At 40.3% G+C, this 15,051-nt stretch overlaps 1 protein-coding gene across 1 annotated transcript in view; it reads right to left on the reverse strand.

The window, feature by feature from the left end:
- Positions 1-15,051, reverse strand: part of RHOA (ras homolog family member A) — a 51,695-nt gene that overhangs the window by 31,744 nt on the left and 4,900 nt on the right. The window lies entirely within an intron of this gene.

The raw sequence follows: 15,051 nt of genomic DNA on the forward strand, positions 1-15,051 counted from the left end.
TACAAGGATCTGCCAAAGAAGACATATCCATAATTTCATGGTATAGATTTTTCTGGAAAACATTACAGCAAATATCAGGTCATTTAAAGATAAATTCTAGAAGGCACTCTCATCTATTATCCAGTCCCAAGTTATACACTTTTAATGAGTGGACTGTATGGTATGTGAATTACATCCCAATAAAACTGTTACCAGAAAGTTTCTTTTAATTTAAAAAAAGTCTGGGAAGTGTGGCAGAGACTCCTCACTGCCTGCCTCAGATCAATCATTTCCCTTCCTGGTCAAATGGCTGCCAATAATAAAGACTACATCCCCCACCTCTGTGGCAGCTAGGTGGGGTATTAAGGTCTAGCCAATGGACTGAATGTAGAATTGATGCAGGGGAGGGGAAAACTGCTAGAGTAGAGTTCTGAGGCGATTAGAGGGGACTAGCATCTAGCACACAAGTGGAGGGGGCTAACCCTGGATGTGAATTATGGACTCCCAAAGGACCACTCCATGATAATAGAGGAGGAAGCAGACCATAACAGCCAAATGTAGGTGAGTAAGCAGATGTAGTGGTGGACTCTTCTAATGGCTTCCATTTTCTCAGTTAATTAAGAAGAGAGATCATCAGTCGACAGGGAAGCTGGGGAAGGGAAACAGAAGGTTTGATCGAAGGAGGTACTGCCATATTGTCCTAAAAATAGAATAAATAGACTAAGGAATCTTAGTGGGACTGCTGGGCAGTGCTTAACTTAGGAAAGAGCCACCTTTGAGGTTAGGGGTCATGAGTTCCAAGTGAGACCAATCAGCACACTTTTTTCCTTCTCCAGACAATCAGTTACAGGGTAGAATAAGTAAAAAGTTGGATTTAACTAGGGCCGACCTTTTGCCAGATAAGATGAAGTGAGAAAAGAGTTAAGAATATATAAAAGGGGGTGATTACAGTGATGAACTATGAACACTGAGGAGGAAAGTGGGAACTTAAGAAGATTGAGGGGTTAGTAAAAGGGTAATAAGATCAATGGATTGTAAGCACCAGTGTGACTGAAGAATTTCAGTGTCTGAGTATTAAAGGGATTAAGTCATAAAAAGAGCACGCTATTAATGTAGGGAGCAACTTCTCTGAAGGGCTGTTGACAACGTTAGAATTTAAACTGCATATATTGGGAATTCCCTGGCAGTCCAGTGGTTAGGACTCTGTGCTTCCACTGCAGTGGGCACAGGTTTGATCCCTCGTCAAGGAACTAAGATCCTACATGCCTCGGGGTGTGGCATACATACATACATACATAAATAAATGCGTACATCGTTTGAACCAGCAATTCTATTTACAAGCATTTATCCTATAAATATATTCATATGGATGTAAATATTTCTGTTCAAGAACACTCACTTCAGCAATAGTTTTATTATTATAGTAACAAAAGATTAGAAACAACCTAGGTGTCCCTTTTGAGGACTGGTTAAATACCCATACAATGGCACATTATGCAACCATTAAAAGAAAAAAGATCTGTGTTAATGAATGATCTCCAAGATAGATTAAATTTAAAAAAATAAGGTGCTAGGACTTCCCTGGTGGCCCAGTGGTTAAGAATCCGCCTTCCAATGCAGAGGACGCAGGTTCAATCCCTGGTTGTGGAACTAAGATCCCACATGCTGCAGGGCAACTAAGCCTGCATGCCACAACTCGAGAGAAGCCCGTGCACCTCAACGAAAGATCCCGCAGTGCCTCAACTAAGACCAAAAATAAATAAATAAATTAAAAGGAAAAAAAAAAAAAAAGGTGCTGAGTATTTACACTCTCATACCATTGTGTAATGGTGGAATGTACAGATATATAGAACAGGGCCCGGGAGAGGTACACAAGTAACATTCACTGAAGAACAATGAACACTGGTATATACACAGACTCTCTCAAAAAATTCACAAGAAACTCAACAATGGTTGCTTAAAAAAAAAAAATGGTTGCTTCTAGGAGCCATATATCCTTTTGCATTGTCTCAATCTATAAGATGTATGTATTATGTTTTTGAAAATGATTAATAAATTTTATTTTATTTACTTATTTTTGGCTGTGTTGGATCTTCGTTGCTGTGCGTGGGCTTTCTCTAGTTGCGGGGAGCGGCAGTGCGTGGGCTTCTCATTGTGGTGGCTTCTCTCGTTGCGGAGCTCAGGCTCCAGGAGTGGGCTTCAGTAGTTGTGGCACACAGGCTCAGTAGTGGTGGCGCACGGGCTTAGTTGCTCCGCGGCATGTAGGATCTTCCCAGACCAGGGATCAAACCCGTGTCCCCTGCACTGGCAGGCGGATTCTTAACCACTGCACCACCAGGGAAGTCCCTTAATATGACTGACTTGGAAAGGTCTCCATAGTATATTAAGCAAAAAAAAAAAAAGGAAGAAACAAAGTACATATGCAAGACTCCATCCTGGACTCTGATCTCCTGTTTACTGAATCTGACAGATGCGTATTGCCCCCTCTCTCCCACATAACTTCCCTAGGCTAACCAACACTGTCCACCCTCTCTTCGCTATAAGGAGGTAAAACAAGATTATCTGTGTTCAAGCAGTTTAACACTGCAAAGGGCTGATTCGAACCACTCATAACACTCCCCTTCATCTCCTTTTGGGCCAAGAGTTATGTCCTCCCCAGAGACGACTCCCTGGCTACCCCAGCACAAATTCTTCTTTATCCCTGAACTCTTATAGCTGTTTCCCAAATGACTGTGTAAGCTTGCCATCACTTGATACTCTGAACTGGTAGAGAGAAGGCTCTTGAAATCAGGTGCTAGGGTTCAAAGCAGCTGTGAATCTTTGGATAAGTTACTCAACTCCTCTGTGCTTCTACTTCCTCATCTGTACCAATGGGGAAAATAATGGTTCCTACTCTCATTGGATAGTGGTAATTATTGAGTTAACACAAGAAGGAACTCAGAATAAACAATACCTAGCACATAACAGCTAATGTTTTACTGCTGGATACTATCGTCTGTAAGCTCCAGTAAAAAAAACTATACAGCAGTCCCCTGAATCCACAGGTTCTGCATCTACAGATCAAAAATATTCAGGAAAAAAAATTCCAGAAAGTTCCAAAAAGCAAAACTTGAATTTGTCACATGCCGACAACTATTTATATATAATTTACATTGAGTTTACAATTACAGCTTACCCTTGAACAACAAAGGTTTGAACTCCACAAGCCCACTTATACTCGGTTCTTCATTAAGTACTATAGGGCTTCCCTGGTGGCGCAGTGGTTGAGAGTCCGCCTGCCGATGCAGGGGACGTGGGTTTGTGCCCCAGTCCGGTAGGATCCCACATGCCGCGGAGCGGCTGGGTCCGTGAGCCATGGCCGCTGAGCCTGCGCGTCTGGAGCCTGTGCTCCGTGGCGGGAGAGAACACGGCAGTGAGAGGCCCGCGTACCGCAAGAAAAAAAAAAAAAGTACTATAGGGCTTCCCTGGTGGCAAAGTGGTTAAGAATCCTCCTGCCAATCCAGGGGACTTGGGTTCGAGCCCCGGTCCGGGAAGACCCCACATGCCGCGGAGCAACTAAGCCCGTGCACCACAACTACTGAGCCTGTGCTCTAGAGCCCACGAGCCACAACTATTGAGCCCGCGAGCCACACTACTGTAGCCTGTGCGCCTAGAGCCCGTGCTCTGCAACAAGAGAAGCCCGCGCACCGCAATGAAGAGTAGCCCCCGCTCGCCGCAACTAGAGAAAGCCTGCGTGCAGCGATGAAGACCCAACGCAGCCAAAAATAAATTAAACAAATTAAAGAAAAAAAGTATCCTCTAATAAATAAACACTATATTATACTATACTATACTATCACACAATCCTGGTTGGCGGAATCCAACTGAATATGGGACGTGAGTATACAGATTTTGGTATCCAGGGCAGGTCCTGAAACTAATCCCCGTGTAAACCAAGGGACAACAGTATTTATGTTGTATTAGGTATTATAAGTAATCTAGAGATGACTTAAAGTATATGGAAGGATGTGCACAAGTTATATGCAAACACTACACCATTTTATATAAGGGATGTAAGCAGCTACAGGTTTTGATATCTGTGAGGATCCTGGAGCCAATCTCCTGAGGGATAACTATCTTCATTTCTATACTCCCTACAATGCCTAGCAAGGTCAAAGGTATCACTGAACATAAGTATGTGTTTGCCAATTGAATTAATGATAAGAAACCTAGCTTTCCTAAGTTAATGGATAAAAATGTGTTGGTATGAGAACGAGTTAATTTTCTAACTTTTGAAAGGAAACTTTCAAAAGCTCAAGTTACTAAAAATAGACATTAGCCTTCAAATTTACTTCCTCTTAGTTACTTCCCTTCTTTTCTGAATTGGCCTTAAGTCTCATTCTTCAAGTAGGAAGGTATTTCTTTTCAAACAAGACTTACAACTAACAAACCATTGTATATAAAACTCCCTAGCCCCAACATTCAAGTATGAAACAACATCGAAAGGAGAGAAAAAAAAAGACTAAATGTCTATCTTGTAACCTTAGATATGGCAAAAAGCCTTGAGGAAAAGACCAGTACTCTGGGAGTATTTTAGAGGGCAGCAGTTTTCAACTATGATGAAGAGATTCATTACAGGGGATCAAAAACAATTTGTTAATAACAGCTAAAGTACTGAAGATTGCAAGCAATTTATTTTTTCCATAAATTAGAACAGATTCAAAGTTACCCGAATACAGTGGTATTTTTTCCTAAAATGAAAATTTCCCCAATCTAGTAAATATGTTTTAAAGCCAAGAGGGTTTTTTTGTTTTCTGTTTTTTGCGGTACGCGGGCCTCTCACTGTTGTGGCCTTTCCCATTGCAGAGCACAGGCTCCTGACGCGCAGGCTCAGCGGCCATGGCTCACGGGCCTAGCCGCTCCGCGACATGTGCGATCTTCCCGGACCGGGGCACGAACCCATGTCCCCTGCACCGGCAGGTGGACTCTCAACCACTGCGCCACCAGGGAAGCCCAGGCCAAGAGTTTTTAAGGCCTATAAGCATTCCTTTCTTGCATTCTATTAAGTCTTCCCAAGCAGAAGAGAAAAGGCCTGGAAATTGTGCATTACCACCGTTATCTTAATTTGTGAATAATCCTGATTATTCACTGTAGTTGGAGGAAGGTGTAAAATCACATGCACTCTAACCCCTGCACCATCCAGATTCAGGAAGGGGACAGCTGACACAAGCTCTCAGAGTTCCAGGCGATTCTTATCCACCAACCTTCCAACCCAAAACACTACCACCAACCTTACTTGACCAAATGTTACTTTTGGGTTTCAAAATCTGAGTCCCATCCTGAGTGTGTCTCATGAGCATACAACATCTACTATATGGACTACCCCATAAAATCAGAAATATTCATTACATGGATAGGTCCCACATAGACTAGCCAAAGAAAAGATTCTATGAGAAATTAATTTCAGTTTTAGGTAGCAACAGAGTAGAAAGAAGGCAGTTTACAGTAGCAGTAAAGGAGCTATTGATACATTACCTGAAAGTTATCTTACTAGCTTTGTGCCCCTTTACAGTTTCCTTATCTGTCAGGGCTGGCATGAAGATTAAATAAGGTATTACACAAAAAGAGCTTACCTATTCTGAAAATAGGTCAATGTTCAATAAATGTGTGTCATCATTATTTAGGTCTTATTTTGTACAAATGGCAACTCCTTCCTTCAAATTCCAACTGTCCAGAATTGAAGACCAGTTTATAATATGGCCTGATCTGAAAGGAATGTTTTTCCTAAAATGAAACTTTTACCAGTCCAGCAAATAATTATTTTTCTAAAGTGCATATGCCATCCATACCTCTTTCCACCCTCTTCTTTCCCATTAAAGAAAAAGACTTAGCTTTTCTCTCACTGCCTACAAGTACAGGCCCACAATCCTTCATCCAAAAGCCTTGGGGTCAGATGTTTCTAAATTCAGAATCTTTCAGATTTAGAAAGGTAATATGATGCAAATGCCAAATATTCTGTAACACACCCAATGGGTTAATAGTTCTTCAGTGAAATAAGTAAATAGTCACACTAAGTAGGATAAAGACTACACAACTCATCAGTTCAGGTTTTGCCATCAAATGAGTCTGTGGTTTTTAGAACTTTCTGAATGGCAATTATGAAATCCTTAGTCCAATGTCAATCTGTTTTAAACACACAATCATATTCCTCTTAATACTTTCTAAGCACCTTTTGTAATGCCCTCAAGTCTGATTTTTCCATGACCAATAGCAATGATGTTATCTCAGAAATGGATTGAGCCCCTCCTGACATTAAAACAAAATAGGCTTTAAATTAGGTGAGTTGGGGGTTGGGTGTGTTAATTTTGATAACTTGTTTAGCGGCCACACATTTTACAATACTTATTTTCTTAGACTCACAGTTATTCTGCCTCTGAACACAATTTTTAGTTTATTTTTGGCAGATAAAGAGCCACCAAAGACTTTTGAGATGGTGCTACCAGGTTATAACGAATGCATTATATATACAGACATTTATTAGCCAAACATTCATTTTAAGCAGGCACAAAAAAGTTCTCAAGCCAAGAAACAGAAGTAGAAATAATTCAACTGAATAACTGTACTGTTTCTGCTAGATCAAGATCTTTACAATATTTTGGAAAGATAATGAATAAATTTCCATGCAGAGAAAATAATCACAGCTTGAAAAATTACTAATTCAGCATACTTGAGATAATTATAATTCTACCTCATAATTCTTCAATGGGACTAGTTACACAAAAGAAACAGTGATGACTATGGCAAGCTTTCTACTGTTTCTCAACCACCCAAGAAATAAAAGCATTTAACACCAGCATAGCTTTGGACATGACTTAATTTTTACTTTTTTACTGCATTCATTATTTTAAACACAGTGGACACAACAGATTAGAAGTTGAGTTCATAAGACTTGTTAACATCCATATGCTTCAATTATGTAATACAGTTGAAATTTCATATTGTTTATTTCTCTCCCTAAAGAAGTTGTTACAAACAAATCAGTATTGTACATATGACTATTACAAAAGCAAAAATTGTCTAGTCTTTTGGAAACTAAACTTGACAACTTAAAAGGAAAATTTAAGATACATAAAAATCCTGTGAATTTCATTATGAAGGGTGATGATCCTAGTGTACATAATAACTTACCCCCAACCCTAGGTTTTGTCAATGTTAGTTTCTGTAGAAGGGAGTAGTGTCAATGCAAGAGGTGCAAAAAATATTTTGGATGAAATGTAGATGCAAAATGTCATATTGCAGATAAGGAAATGACTATAAATCCCAAGCCACTAACTTATAAAATTATAAAACCCAAGGCATACAACCACCCTTGGCCAAAACAATAAAATATCCTATAGCTGAGGATATTAAGCCATCTTTCTTCTGTCTTTCCTCTGCCCTGAATGAACGTCACCCACCCTTCCCCCACTTAGATAACTCATACTTAAAAGGCTAAGTCACTTTCTCTCAAGGCCTTCCCTGAGCCAACTTAAATCAGGTCCCTTAAGTACTCTGAGCATGTAACACTTCTCTCAGGACTTCCCTGGTGGCAAAGTGGTTAAGAATCTACCTGCTAATGCAGGGGACATGGGTTCAATCCCTGGTCCGGGAAGATCCCACATGCCGCGGAGCAACTAAGCCCGTGTGTCACAGCTACTGAGAATTCGCTCTAGATCCCGCGAGCTACAACTACTGAGTCCACGCGCCGCAACTACTGAAGCCTGCGCGCCTAGAGCCCGTGCTCCTCAACAAGAGAAGCCACCGCAATAAGAAGCCCGTGCACCGCAACGAAGAGTAGCCCCCACTCGCCGCCAACTAGAGAAAGCCCGCGCACAGCAACGAAGACCCAACGCAGCCAAAAATAAATACTTAAAATAAATAAATTTATTTTTGTTAAATTAGCATTAAAAAAAATTTCTCTCTACTTCACTCGTCACACCCCCTCCAAACTTTCTTCCTGCCAAACTCCAGTTAGTGTAAGAATCACCTCTTATTCACCATTGTTGGACAAGCACAGGCACAAGCATGTAACAGTTAAGTGTTCAAATAACCAATTCCAAAAAATACATTTCCCAGAGCAAAGAAGCTTATATAACCAATTTGCTCCATGCAAATTTTTAAAAGAAAACAAGTTACAAGATTAGCTGTGTACACCAATGGTGAGCTACCTCCTAAGACACAGTTGTAGTAGTTTAAGAATTCACCCTCATAGAATTACAGAAACCCCTCATATAATCAGGAACTTCAATCACCTGTAACAATGAGTGTTAAAACTCAGATCCTATGATCTTATTTGCTCTAATTTTACACAACTCTGCAAGTCTAACTGGCCAGTAGCTCAGTTCACAGTAGTTTAGAAAAATGCATGCTTGGCTGAGAAAGAGGTGTAGCCTATGACATGAAAGTAGAAAACCCTGTAAATCAGGCTTGGAAACGTAAAATGGGGAGGGAGGGAAGTGCCATTCAGGCCAGGCCAGAGTCCTAAAGCAGTGCAACATACTCCAAGGACAGACCTTAAAAAATCCTCTAGGAGGGGACTTCCCTGGTGGTCCAGTGGGTAAGACTCCAAGCTCCCAATGCAGGGGGCCCGGGTTCCATCCCTGGTCGGGGAACTAGATCCTGCATGCATGACACAACTAAGAAGTCTGCATGCCGCAACTAAAGATCCCACATGGCGCAACTAGACCCGGCACAACCAAAATAAATATTTAAATAAATATTAAAAAAAACATCCTTTAGTTGCAAAGACCTCAATCATTATGCAGGGAAGCTTAAGGCCCAGATACTATAAGAGAAAATGAAGACATTCACTACAGGAATAAAACAAGTTCTAAAGCTTAAAGATGCAAGCTTCAGTTATCCAGAACACAAAGACACTATTTCAGTGGTTTAGGATCTCAAATTTTCTACAGGAGCCATACTTCCTGTACATAAATACACATGAATGAAAGTTTACAGGATGCCCTACAATGCACCCTCCTGAAGCAAAGCTATCAGGACTATAAAACAGAAAATAAAAGTCAAAATTCAGCCTTTTCTTCAGATAGTCCTAAAAGTAACAACCAAACCAGAATCAGATTTTTGTTCAAACAATAAACCTGGTTGAAAGGAAGTGTAGATTTTTCATAAGCACTCCCTTCTCCAGTACCCTCCTCCATTCCACTGCTTTGGTCCTTTGTTAAAATACACATACAAATGAACAGAATACATACTACTTCCTTAAGTCAGAGGAAGAAACTGTGTTTCAGTGCAATGGGCAGAAATCTGTCCTATCAACTCCAGGTTCACCCATACCTAGCACTGTGACTAGCACAATGGAAACACCATTAAACACTTGGGAAAGTAAGTTGAAAACATAAAGCCATTTATTTTGTTTATGGACTACATTGGAAACCTCTGGCAAGGAGTTGCGAACTACCATCTGTCCATTTGCTCATAATGAGCTTGAGCCTGGTACTATCAACATTATTTGGCCATCCTGATCAAGCAGTTGCCAAGGGTCAATGTCAGTTCAAAGGCCCTTGGAGACCAAGAGCAGCAGGCCTAAGGTACATAATAAGGGCAAGCAGAGAACAAGAAAGCCTCCAATATACTGCCAAGTGGGAATCATCCCAGACTGAAATTCTTTGTGGGGTAGGGGGGAAAGAAACACTCCTGAGGGAACATACCTTCTGGCTTCCTAAATAGGAGCATCATATCACTGACCTCAAAATGTAAAAATTTCAAGGTGAAACTTAAATATTGGGTCGACAAAAAAGTTCGTTCGGGTTTTCCCGTAAGATGTGATGGAAAACCCGAACGAACTGTTTGTCCAACCAACAGATGCAAAGAATCAGGATTTGACCTTGTGCAACCTTCTTCTCCACTTACACTGTCCCCAAGACAATGCCTGTCTGGAGAACTGACACATAGAGTAGAATGAACCAAAAGTCCCAAGCTGCCTAATGTCCTGTTGAGATGTTTCAGCAATGACAGTTCACAGACAGGCACTGTATTTTGGAATAAAAATCGCTATTCCTCTCAAGGTTCCACAACTAACAGACTGAAAACTCTTTAGGGTGGGGCCTGAACATCCATTTAAAAACCATTTTTTTTTTAATTGAGGTGAAATTCACAGAGTATAAAGTTAACCTTTTTAAAGTGTATAATTCAGTGATATTTAGTACATTCACAATGTTGTGCGACCCCCAATTCTAAGTTCCAAAACATGTTCATCACCACCAAAGAAAACCCCACACCCACATTAAGCAGTCAGTCCTCAGTTTCCCATGCCCCCAACACCTGGCAACCACCAATCTGCTTTGTCTCTACAGATTTACCCATTCTAGATACTTCATATAAGTGAAATCATACAATATGTGGCCTTTTGTGTCTGGCTTCTTTTACTTAGCATAATGCTTTCAAGGTTCATCCACACAGTAGCATGTATCAGTGCTTCATTTAAAAAAATAGCTGAATAATATTCCATTGTATGTATATACCATATTTGTTTATCCATTCACCTGTTGATGGACATTTTGATTATTTCCACTTTTTGGGTATTTGAATAGTACTATGAACTTTTTTTTTTTTTTTTGCGGTACGTGGGCCTCTCCCACTGCGGAGCACAGGTTCCAGACGCGCAGGCTCAGAGGCCATAACTCACGGGCCCAGCCGCTCCGCGGCATGTGGGATCTTCCCGGACCGGGGCACGAACCCATGTCCCCTGCATCAGCAGGTGGACTCTCAACCACTGCGCCACCAGGGAAGCCCTGCTATGAACATTTATGTGCAAGCATTTGTTTGAGTACCCGCTTTCAATTCTTTTAGTATGCACCTAGGAGTCGTAAGGTAATTCTGTATTTAGCTATTTGAGGAACAGCCAAACTATTTTCCACAGTGTATACTTTTAACTATCTTGCCAAATAATCAACAAGACCTATTGTTAAGGGGAAAGAATAGATGTATAACAGTGTGATGTGCATTAGTTTGTATATAAAAAAGGGACACAGTATCTCTAGAAGGATACATATGAAACAGTTACTTGGTTTATACACAGGAAACAGGTACAAGGTTTTCTCTGAAGCAAGAACCTTGGGAGGCAGAGATGTGAGAAAGGCTTGTTTTCATGCTCTACCCCTTTTGCCTTGCAATGAATATACATGCTTTACCAACCCCTTGCTCTAAAATACCTTTAAAGCTCCAAAGGAAGCAATACTCTGAGAGACGGACTGCACTCTAGGACAGGAAGAATATACACTTTTTATTATAAACATTACTGTATGATTTTATTTTTACCTAGTGCATTTTCCCCCTTTTATTGTGGTAAAATATATATAACAAAATTTACTATCCTAACCACTTTTAAGCGTACAGTGCAGTGGTATTAAATACAGTCACACTGTTGTGCAACTATCACCACCATCTATCCCCGTAACTCTTTTCATCTTGTAATCTGAAACTCTATACCCACTGTACATTAACACCCCGCCCCCCAGTATTCTTCTTCCCCCGCCAGACCCTGGCAACCACCATTCCACTTTGTCTCTATGGTTTTGACTACTCTAAGTATCTCGTGTAAGTGGAATCATATAGTATTTGCCGTTTTGTGACTCGCTTACATCAGTTAGCATAATGTCCTCAAGATTCATCATGTTGTAGCACATTGCAGAATTTCCTTCCTTTTTAAGGCTAAATAACATTCCATTCTATGTATATACCATATTTTGCGTATCCATTCATTCATTGGATGGTAGACACTTGGGTTGCTTCCTTGTTATAGCTAATGGGAATAATGCTGCTATGAACACAGGTGTACAAATATCTCTTCAAGATCCTGCTTTTAATTATTTGGGATATAAACCCAGAACTGAAATTTCTGGATCAGATGGTAATTCTATTTTTAATTTATTGAGGAGCCCCTATATTGTTTTCCATAGTGGCTGTACCATTTTACATTCCTGAGAACACTTGGTGTTTTCTGTTTTTTTGATACTTGCAGCCATCCTAATGGGTGTTAGGTGGCACCTCACTGTAGTTCTGACTTGTAATTCACAGTCCCAACAAGAATAAAGTACATATATTGTTTTAAATAAAAAACTAGTTAAAAATAGAAAATGGTTTTTTTTCACTTTTATTGGAGTATAGTTGCTTTACAATGTTGTGTTAGTTTCTACTGTACAGCAAAGTGAATCAGCTATACGTATACATATATCCCCTCTTTTTTGGATTTCCTTCCTATTTAGGACATCACAGAGCACTGAGTAGAGTTCCCTGTGCTATACAGTAGGTTCTCATTAGTTATCTATTTTATACATAGTATCAGTAGCGTATATAAGTCAATCCCAATCTCCCAATTCATCCAACGCCCCCCTAAAAATAGAAAACCTTAAAGCCTCCCAAGGAAATGTTCTGTATCTTGACTGGGTGGCAATTACACAGGTGTATATATTTACCAAAACGTACTAAACTGTTATTTAAATAAGTACATTTTATTTATGCAAATTACACCTCAACAAAGGTGATTTTTAAAAAAGCCTCCTGAAGTAATTCCAACTTTAGGAACTGGATCCCATGTTTAGGAATAGCCAGGTTTGCGAACCACTGTTCCTAAGCAACAGGGATCCAGTAGAGAGGCCTGTTTATTTCCCCCCAAATTAATTCTTAGGGTGCTATCCCCCCTCCAAAAAAAATCACCTTCCAGATTAGATTAAAGTGTGATTACTAGGTACTACAAACTGTAACTTGAATAGTGAAAGTTAAAGAACTGAACCTGCATGTCTGGCACTGGGGCTAAGTGCTTCTCTCTCACTGAACCCTCACAGCACTCTGTTACCCCATTTTACAGAGAAGGAACTGGGTTACAAAGGGGTAACATTACTATCCAGAGTCATAAGCTGTCAAGTATAAGAGCTAGTACTTAACTGTCAGTTCTCTCCAGAGAGCCCATGCTCTTACCTAAGATATTCTACTGCCTTCCTTTTCTGAACTTAAGACCTTCAAAAGATAAAGTCTCCTTTGAATAACTTTAAAAGTTAAACAAAAGACTTCATCCAGAAAATAACTTTCCCACAAAAAACTCTAAACGCCAGTGTTTCCAACCAAACTGCCAAATCATGTAATAAAATTATCTCGTGACAAAAAACTGTACTGTTACAACATTAAATATCCACCTTAAACGTACTTCCTTCCTTAGGCCTCAAAACCTAAATAACAAATAATAGGGTGACCTAAAGGTACACTGGAAGAGTGGCCAAACATTTGCTCTCTGGGCCCATGGAAGAGGCACCAGGGGACAACTCATCTGCACTATATCAACTGAGACACAACTGCCATGGGAATAAGGTAAAAATAGCAGTGTACATATAACAAAAGTAGAACTTTCAACCATATGCTTAAAATCAAAGCACAAACAATTTTTTACAGTAATGGAATTGGGTCTCTGTATTTTACAGCAGCTAGGAACTTCAGAAAATAAAAACCTATCTTCTTTTATCCCTCTTCTTGCAAAAAACACATCAGTTTTTATGTGGGAACTGCTTCTGGGGCCTACTATTAAACTGATGAAGTGGTTCAAAACATTTTCCCGTTAAGTTTTAGGGCCTTCTGTCTTAGGGACTATGGTAAGGATGCAAGCTTAGCAAAATTGGAAAACTTAATTAATGTAAAATATAATTTCTAAAGAATAAGCCTGGGGCTTCTCTGGTGGCACAGTGGTTGAGAGTCCGCCTGATGATGCAGGGGACACGGGTTCGTGCCCTGGTCCAGGAAGATCCCACATGCCGCGGAGCAGCTGGGCCCGTGAGCCATGGCCGCTGAGCCTGTGCGTCCGGAGCCTGTGCTCCGCAACAGGAGAGGCCACAACAGTGAGAGGGCCGCGTACCGCAAAAAAAAAAAAAAAAATGATGGTAAAATCTAAGCCCAACATACTAACTCCTATAGTTAAACAAACAAAAGACAAGAAAAGAAAATGAAAACAAGAAACACGTGTTCCTCCTATTCAGTCAGGTGGCAGTAAAGAAATTCATGTAACTTTAAGCTTCCTATTAAAATCTTCATCACTCTGAAAGCAAACGGTCACTATATAAATACAATGCACTGATATCCTGAAAGAAAAATATACTTGAAGAATCTACCAGAGTTAGAACAAGTATTTCCAACAAGGGAGAAAACTAATATGCATTGAGCATTGTACTCTTCACATATTATTTCATCTACAATTCCTATGAAATGGAAATCTTCATTTCACAGATGTAGGTGCTGAGGCTCAAAGAAATAAAATAACCTGCTTAAAGACAGACAGACAGACAGATACATAGATAGATAGATAGACAGACAGGCAGGCAGGCAGGCAGGCAGGCAGGCAAGCAGGAGGCAGGCAGGCAGGCAGGCAGGAGGCAGGCAGGCACACTGTCTGGCAGAATTCTTTTGTAATTACAGGGCCATCAGCCTTTCTGGTGAAAGAAATCTGATGTAAGCAAACTTACAGAGCAAAAGCATAACCTTATTTTTGTTTTTAACTCAGTAATGTCAAAAATGAACAACTGAGAAAACAACTTTGAAATGCAGTCTGCCCTCTTTTAAGAGAGGCCATCAATCAAACCACCCTAATGCATCACTCGAACCTGCTGAGAGAATTTCAAGCCTCATGGAACTGCAACAGAGTATCACGCCCAGTGGTGCTAGACCAGTTGCTGTCCTATGCCCAGCAGTTGCACTGGGCTAATCTCTTGCCATGGATCATCAGTATTCCCTACCAGAATAAAAATGAGCAGCGCTATTAATGTTTTTGTGATTATTAACCCCTGACGTGCTTTCCACTTTCTCGTCAGTGATATTGAGAAAAGCACATGAAATGATTCAAAATGTTCATGTTTTTAGGAATAAAGACATTGTAAAACAAAGAAAAAACTACCTGAGGGCAGGGACCTTCTTTGTTTTCTTCAAATGTGTCCCAGAACAGCACCTGCATATAGTAACTACTTGTTCAATGAATGAATAATGACAAGCTAGCTTGGCCATTCCTTTTACGATGCCAACCGTTAAGTTCAAAGCCAACCATAAGTTCAAAGCCAA

The sequence above is a fragment of the Stenella coeruleoalba genome (assembly GCF_951394435.1).
Source record: "Stenella coeruleoalba genome assembly, chromosome: 10".
NCBI classification, from domain to species: domain Eukaryota; kingdom Metazoa; phylum Chordata; class Mammalia; order Artiodactyla; family Delphinidae; genus Stenella; species Stenella coeruleoalba.